Source organism: Triticum dicoccoides, chromosome 5B, assembly GCF_002162155.2.
Source record: "Triticum dicoccoides isolate Atlit2015 ecotype Zavitan chromosome 5B, WEW_v2.0, whole genome shotgun sequence".
Lineage (NCBI taxonomy): Eukaryota > Viridiplantae > Streptophyta > Magnoliopsida > Poales > Poaceae > Triticum > Triticum dicoccoides.
Genome location: NC_041389.1, coordinates 286995118 through 287003942, shown reverse-complemented (window position 1 = coordinate 287003942; position 8825 = coordinate 286995118).

Here is an 8825-nt window from a genome sequence, read left to right as displayed (position 1 = left end):
GTCATCGAAGTAAACCACAACAAACACTCCAATATAAGGACGAAGCATAAAATGCATAAGTCTCATGAAAGTACCGGGAGCTTCCGATAAACCCATAGGCATGACCAACCACTCGTACAAGCCAAATTTGGTTTTGAAAGCGGTTTTCCATTCATCACCTTCTTGTATGCGGATTTGATAATAGCCACTTTTAAGATCAATTTTTTAGAAAAAGGCGGCACCGCTAAGTTCATCAAGCATATCATCTAGGCGAGGAATGGGATGCCTATAGCAAACGGTGATAGAATTAATGGGTCTACAATCGGAACACATGCAATAACTTCCATCTTGCTTAGGGACAAGTATAACCGGAACGGCACAAGGGCTTAAGCTTTCAAGTACATTGCCGTTGTCGATTAGTTGTTGTACTTGACGTTGGACTCCTTAGTCTCTTCGGGGTTGACGCGGTATGGAGCTTTGTTTGGGAGGGGCGCTCCGTGGATGAGGTCGATTCGATGCTCAATGCCTCGAAGAGGAGGTAGACCCGGAGGTAGATCATCGGGGAAAACATCTTGGAATTCCTGCAAAAGAGATTGAAACACTAAAGGTAGCTCGTGAGAGGTGTTAGTTTTTGGTTCCCCATCCTTGCACACAAGGACAAAGTGCATAACACTCGATGGGTTTTCACACACTTCTCTCATCTCACTTTTTGTGGCAAATAGGACTAGGTTTTTCTCTCTAGGCGAAGAGGCGCTCAAGTTTGGCTTGTGGCTCTCACTCACTTTTTGGTGGATCACTTTCTCACTCTTCTCTCCACGATGGGTGGCTTGCTTGTCGGCTATCACTTGACTAGGAGACATAGGTCGTAGCACATATTCCTTCCCTTTCATCTTGAAGCTATAGTGATTGAGCCCGTTGTGGGTGACACCACGGTCGAATTGCCATGGTCGACCAAGAAGGAGGTGGCAGACGGACATCGGGATGACATCACACTCCAAAGTGTCCTCATATGCACCAATTTTGAAGGAGACTTGGACCGTATGCTCAACTCGAATAGTGCCGGAGTCACTTAGCCATTGAACCTTGTATGGGTGCGGGTGCTTCCTCTTGACCAATTGAAGCTTGGAGCATAGTTCTTCACTAGCCAAGTTGTGACAACTACCTCCATCGATGATGACCTTGACGGACCTTCCATTGATGCCGGCCTTTGTGTGGAAGATGTGGCATCTTTGGTCTTCTTCTTGTTGATGTTGAAGAGTCAAGACTTTGGAGACAACGAGGGCGGGGCTCGAATCCTCATCACAAAAGACTTGATCATCTTCATCCTCGTTCACGCGCCGGTGCATGGCCACTTGCTCAAGGGCTTCCATCTCCTCGTCACTCATGGAGTCATAGGTTCCATCATCACTGAGGATCATGGTGCGCTTGCTTGTGCATTCATAGGACTTGTGTCCTCGGCCGCCGCAAGTGAAACACTTGAAGGAGCTTGTCTTGACGGTCTCATCGGTCGGAGTAGATAATGAAGCACACGGCTTGAAGTTGCTTGTAGTAGGAGGAGGACGACTTGAGCTTGTCGAAGTTTTCTTGTAACTTGACTTGTCGTCATTGCTTGTAGATGGCTTGGTTGAGGTAGAAGTTGGAGGAGTCGTTGAAGCTTGGTTGTTGGAGAAGCTGTAGGTCTTGGATGAGTCCTTGGCGTATTTGAAGTCATCTTGCACTTGGCGTTCCGCCTGGGTAGCTTGATGCACGAGCTCAATGAGGTTGGAGTAGGGTTGGAAGTAGGCAATCTTCTTGATGGGATGATTGAGTCCATTCAAGAAACGTGCCATATTTTGCTCATCATCTTCCGTGACATTGGCTCGAATCATGGATATCTCCATTTCCTTGTAGTATTCTTCAACACTCTTTGTTCCTTGCTTGAGGAGTTGGAGTTTCTTGAAGAGATCGCGGTTGTAGTAGGTGGGCACAAAACGTGCTCGCATGACTTCCTTCATTTGAGCCCAAGTGGTGATTGGTGGTTCATCTCTTGCTTCTCAGCGCTCAAGGACTTGTTCCCACCATATGAGCACATAGTCTTGGAACTCAAGTGATGCCATAGCGATCTTCTTCTCTTCCTCATAGTTGTGCAAATGAAAGATTTTGTCGACCTTCAATGCCCATGATAGGTACTCCTCGGGATCATTGCTTCCGTTGAACTTGGGCATGGTGAATTTTAGCTTGCCGTAGCGTTGCTCTTCATTGTGTTGTTGGCGATGGTGATGATGACGCCCTTGACGTGGAGGGTAATCATCCTCATGTCGCTCTTGGCGTGGAGGAAGTCCATGATCAACTTGCTCTTGTTGAACTTGAGGTTGAGGTGGAGCTTGACGAGCTTGTGGAGGAGCTTGAGGAACTTGACGTTGCACTCGTGGTTGGTAGTTCCTCTCTTGGATTTCTTCTCGAAGGACTTCCTCTTGATTGCGCCATTCGCGATTGCGGTTGGCGATGGCTCGACTTGATTCTTGAAGGGCACATTGCACCTCAAGAGCTTGTGCTTCACGTTGTTGTTGTTGAAGACGTAGAGCCTCGGCGTCTTGTTCCTCTTGGTGTAGATGCGCTCGTTCTTCCTCTTGGCAATGTTGACGTTGTCGTTCATGAGCTTGAGCAAACGCAACTTGATGTGGTGGAGGACGAAGTTCTTGCTCGTCGACCTGCTCTTGTTAATGCTTGTCATGTAGCGGATTGCGAGATGCATGACGGTCTTGACGCGCGGCTCGTCGAAGAGTGTTCGATGTGGGTGCACTTGAGCCGGAGAAGGTGTCGTCGGAGTGTCAACTTGAGCGGCTCCGTCTTGAGTATGAAGAAGTAGAAGGAGGACGGTTCACCAACAAAGCGCGGATCTCGTCCATCCTTGCATCGTTCTCTTGCTTGTGAGCGTCGAGCTTCTTGTCGAAGTAGTCCTTGGTACGTTGCTCGGAGAGTCACAAGTCGGTGGCGAGGTTGTCGATGCGGTCTGTCATAGCTTGTTGCTCTTGATGCAACGCTCGTTCACCAAAGAGGTGGCTCTTGGTGACGAATGATGACATGTCATCGTCATGCTCGATGAAGAGTGGTTTGGTAGAAGTACTCGGCCTATCCATCATTCTAAGAAAAAAATGTGAGTGGTAGAAGGAGAAGAACTTATACCAATGTACCTTGACCGATGTTGACGATGAATCAAGTTCACTCAAATGCGGACAATGAAATAGCACTATTGGTACCAATTCTTGTCGGTTCTCACCTAGACAAGTAAAAGCTTATGGTGGAGCTTGGTTAGGATGGTGGCACAAAATTTGATGCAATTGTAAGTGAGCTTCAATAATGTTGGAAAAGATTCACAAATTTGCAAATGCAACAAGTAGACCAAGCCAAGTAGTGGTACACGGAAACACACACGCAAATAGATAAGTGGGATTGTGCAAACCAAAAGTGATCCAAAATGTGGAATCCACGAAAATGCTCTTGTTGCACAATACACGAGAGACGCTAGCACGATTGCACAATAGGTGGATACGGAACTTGTGCACAACCTACTAGGCAAAAATGCAACAATCTCTATCCCAAGTATGCTATATGTATGGTATTTCGGTGATATGATCCAAGATGATCGGATATGACAATCTTAATGTAGTATGATGCTATGGTTCTTGCTTATAAGCTCTTTGCTTATCTTTCCCTCTTTGCTTAAAAGCTTGGTTGGCTCTTTCACTTTTGAGCTCTTTTATCATGCAAAACTTCACGAACCAAGATAGAAGATGTGTATGCGATGACAACTTTGTGACACAAAAGATGATGTCAAGATATGCACCACTATGGTATGGTATGTATGATATGGAGTATGATCACTAATGTGCACAAGTCATGTTGCCGGCAATACTCAATGGCTAGTCTCGATGGGTAAGCAATGCAAAAGATGGGTTATGATGGTTATCAATGCAATGGCAAGGTTTGGACAAAGATGTCGTCGAGATTACCGTCCTTGCTTACGGTTGAAGGTTCCAAAAGGATGCGATTGTAGTTGATGTCGTGGTGAACGGTCTTCAGTACGTTGGCGAAGATGCCGCTGCACCGTGGTCGGAGTTGTCGAAGTAGCGGAAGTCGTCGAAGATGCTCAACCTTTCTGTCTAGGCCGGAAGCTCCAGGCAAGACGGAAGGTCCGGGGTCCGGAAGTTCTGGGGACGGCCGAAAGGTCCGAGGGCCGGAAGTTCCGGGCAGGGCCGGAAGTTCTGGTGGTCGTGATTTTGCCAAGAACAGAGACTTGGGGATCGTGGGTTTGGGCGGAAAAACCTGGGGGGAAACCCAAATCCTATGGGGAAAAGAAGAAATTGGGGGGGAAGAAGGGTGGGGAAGCTAGATCCACTCGAAGCAAAGCAGATCCGTGGATCAAATCGAACAAAACTTCATCACACCAACAAATCACAAAGAAAAAAATTTGGGGCTATTTTTGGTGGGGATTTTCGTATTTAGGACGAAATCAACAAAATCAAGCTAGAAAACAAAGGGTAGGGGCTCCAAGAACGTGATCAACGTGGCTCATGATACCAAGATGATGTAGGGCGGAACCCCATGGGGCCGATCTTTCACGTTTGGAGAGGATCCTATGGGGAACACGAAGAACGCGCGGAAGAACACGAGGGAAAACACGAGGGGAAAACAAGAGAAACACTCAACCGACACGAAATTGATCACACAAGTGCTAGATCATCGAGGCACAAAGTAACTCGAGATCCAAAGTCAACAAGGGACGATACAAGAGTAACCGTTCTTCTCCAAGAGGAGGTCTTGATTGTCTTCTTCGGATGGAGGTCTTGAATCCAGATGGATCTTCTCCGAAGAGGTGCGGTCCCTCACGAGGAGTAGATCCGGTACGGATGAGCAATGCTCTATCTGAAATGAGCTATCACAATGCTAACCCTAAAACGTAGGTAGGAGAAGAGTATATATAGTTTATGGGGCAAAAGGGTACACGGGCCTCGACCCAAGTGGCTACGCGCAGGCAGGGCCGGAAGTTTCGGGTGACGGAGGTTCCGGCCAGGGTCCGGCCTAACAAGAGAGTTGGTGTGGGTGGAGCTGGGCTGGCGTCCGGGGGCCGGAAGGTCCGGGCTGGCCGGAGGTTTCGGGGACCGGAAGATCCGGGCCGGGTTCCGGGCTAACCGGAGAGTTGGCACGCCCGGGTAGGTCGAGGTCGACGGAGGCCGGAAGCTCTAGGTGGGCCGGATGTTCTGAGGGCCGGAAGTTCCGGGCTGTGACCAGAAGTTCCGGGCTGTCCAGAGAGTTGACGCCTGTTGTTTCTTCTTCAGCTCTCGGCTCCGTGGCTTGAGCGTTGTACCTGATCACGCATGGCATCTCGGACTTAGGCAGTAACCATGTCTCATTGGAAGAAAAGGGGAACTCAAGAAGGAGTGATGTCACCTCAGACTGAATAGCACGAGCCCTTGCTCTTGTCATGGGTCCACTTGGAGCTTGGATAGTCAAGGTGGTGTCCATGAGAATGATCACGGGATGCTCCGCATCAACTACTCCAGCCCCTAGGCCAGCAAGCATTTTGGGGCCGTAGAAATACATGGTCCAGTGTGAGTATGTGTTCTATTCTCTAGGGAGTTCGGCCTCTGTCCATTCGGCTATGAAGTCTGTGTTGGAAATATGCCCTAGAGGCAATAATAAATTGATTATTATTATATTTCCTTGTTCATGATAATTGTCTTTTATTCATGCTATAACTGTATTATCCGGAAATCGTAAATACACGTGTGAATACATAGACCACAATATGTCCCTAGTAAGCCTCTAGTTGACTAGCTCGTTGATCAATAGATGGTTACGGTTTCCTGACCATGAACATTGGATGTCATTGATAACGGGATCACATCATTAGGAGAATGATGTGATGGACAAGACCCAATCCTAAGCCTAGCACAAAGATCGTAGTTCGTATGCTAAAGCTTTTCTAACGTCAAGTATCTTTTCCTTAGACCATGAGATTGTGCAACTCCCGGATACTGTAGGAATGCTTTGGGTGTACCAAACGTCACAACGTAACTGGGTGGCTATAAAGGTGCATTACAGGTATCTCCGAAAGTGTCTGTTGGGTTGGCACGAATCGAGACTGGGATTTGTCACTCCGTGTAAACGGAGAGGTATCTCTGGGCCCACTCGGTAGGACATCATCATAATGTGCACAATGTGATCAAGGAGTTGATCACGGGATGATGTGTTATGGAACGAGTAAAGAGACTTGCCGGTAACGAGATTGAACAAGGTATCGGGATACCGACGATCGAATCTCGGGCAAGTATCGTACCGATAGACAAAGGGAATTGTATACGAGATTGATTGAGCCTTGACATCATGGTTCATCCGATGAGATCATCGTGGAACATGTGGGAGCCAACATGGGTATCCAGATCCCGCTGTTGGTTATTGACCGGGGAACGTCTCGGTCATGTCTGCATGTCTCCCGAACCCGTAGGGTCTACACACTTAAGGTTCGATGACGCTAGGGTTATAAAGGAAGCTTGTATGTGGTTACCGAATGTTGTTCGGAGTCCCGGATGAGATCCCGGACGACACGAGGAGTTCTGGAATGGTCCGGAGGTAAAGATTTATATATAGGAAGTCCTGTTTTGGCCATCGGGACAAGTTTCGGGGTCATCGGTATTGTACCGGGACCTCCGGAAGGGTCCCGGGGGCCCACCGGGTGGGGCCACCTGCCCCGGGGGGCCACATGGGCTGTAGGGGGTGCGCCTTGGCCTACATGGGCCAATGGCACCAGCCCCAAGAGGCCCATGCGCCTAGGGAACCCTAGAGGGAAGAGTCCTCAAGGGGGAAGGCACCTTCGAGGTGCCTTGGGGAGGATGGACTCCTCCCCCCTCTTGGCCGCACCCCTTCCTTGGAGGAAGGGGCAAGGCTGCGCCTCCCCCCTCTCCCTTGCCCCTATATATAGTGGAGGGGAGGGAGGGCATCCATACCTGAGCCCCTGGCGCCTCCCTCCCTCCCGTGACACCTCCTCCTCTCCCGTAGGTGCTTGGCGAAGCCCTGCAGGATTGCCACGCTCCTCCATCACCACCACGCCGTTGTGCTGCTGCTGGATGGAGTCTTCCTCAACCTCTCCCTCTCTCCTTGCTGGATCAAGGCGTGGGAGACATCGTCGAGCTGTACGTGTGTTGAACGCGGAGGTGCTGTCCGTTCGGCACTAGATCATCGGTGATTTGAATCACGACGAGTACGACTCCATCAACCCCGTTCACTTGAACGCTTCCGCTTAGCGATCTACAAGGGTATGTAGATGCACTCTCCTTCCCCTCGTTGCTGGTCTCTCCATAGATAGATCTTGGTGATACGTAGGAAATTTTTTGAATTTCTGCTACGTTCCCCAACAGTCTGGCAGCACCTGAGATTTAATAGCTCAGTGTGGTCGATATGTTATTTCAAAGGGTAGGAGCTCTATGGCCCATTTGGCTATATGCCTCATTGCATCCCGGTTATTAATTATGTCGCTTAGGGGGGCGTTGGATGCCACGATTACGGAGCACTCTTGGAAATAGTGCCAAAGTTTTCGTGACGCCATAAACACAGTGTAGACTATCTTTTGATAGTGAGGGTAGCGTGTCTTGCACAGGGTTAGGACCTCAGAGACGTAATAAACGTGCTTTTGGACTTGGAACTTGTGACCCTCCATATCTCGTTCGACCACGAGTACTGCGTTGACCACCTTTCTGGCCGAGATGTAAAATATCATCGGCTCACATACACCTGGTGCTGCCAAGATGGGATTTGTGGCAAGGATGGCTTTAATATCCTCTAGTGCCGCCACAACCTCCTCGGTTACGCTCGCTACCCTACTGAGGGATCTGCGTTTCTCTGCACTTTCAATAACACCGCCAGTAGTCCCTGGACTGATCTTCAAGCTTGGCAGCATCCCTCCCTGGACTGATCTTCAAGCTTGGCAGCATCCCGACTTGTACCAAATTGCAACATCGTCTTTTCGCCCGCCGAGGTTGAAACTGGTTCTTCGAAGATCCCTTAACAACAACTGTTCGTCACCGACCTCCTATGGCCGTACTGTTTCTGAAGTCAGATGGACCATTTCGGTCTTGAATTGTTGATGAAGATAGCCGATCCAAGCAAAGAGAAATTCCCCACACAACAGGCCTTCACGAGCCAAATTCCCCGCGCAACACTTGTGAAATTCGCTAGTCCAGTCTTACCAGTCAGACCAGATCACTGTCTTCAGCTAGTCAGGTCGGACTGCGTGTCAGACCTGATCCTCTGGTCAAAGTGACATGTAGGAGTGGGCACGGGCCCACCTAGGCCACATCCCATCACGTGAAGGCGCGTGCCTCGATTCTCGCGGGCAATAATGGTGGTCCCCTCAATTCTCGCGGGCAATACTGGGATACGAGGGGATTTGCCTGCCATGCGACACGGATTGCCTACTGCCGTATCGCCTCTTGTCGGCCTATAAAGGGGAATGGATGAGAGGGAGGAGAGTTTACGCTCCTGCCTCCTCACTTCTTCTTCCCCCTCAGCTGCTGCTCTCTTGCGGATGTGCTCTTTTCTTCGTTGCCCTGCTGCTCAGTCCCACCACTACGACACACTCACCTTGGCTAGCATGACGGTGGTCCGATGATGGCTAGCAGAGAAAAGCGAGCACGCTCTTCGTTGCATCTACTTCCATTCGGTCGCGAGGCATGTGAGCGGCTACCTATTTCACGCCTTCTTTTAACTCTCTCCCCTTTAGTACCTAGTACTTTTATAAGACCCGATTTCTCCTCTCTTCTCCCCTACCTTGTAGACATTGAATCATGTAGCGTGTGTCGTCGGTTCCA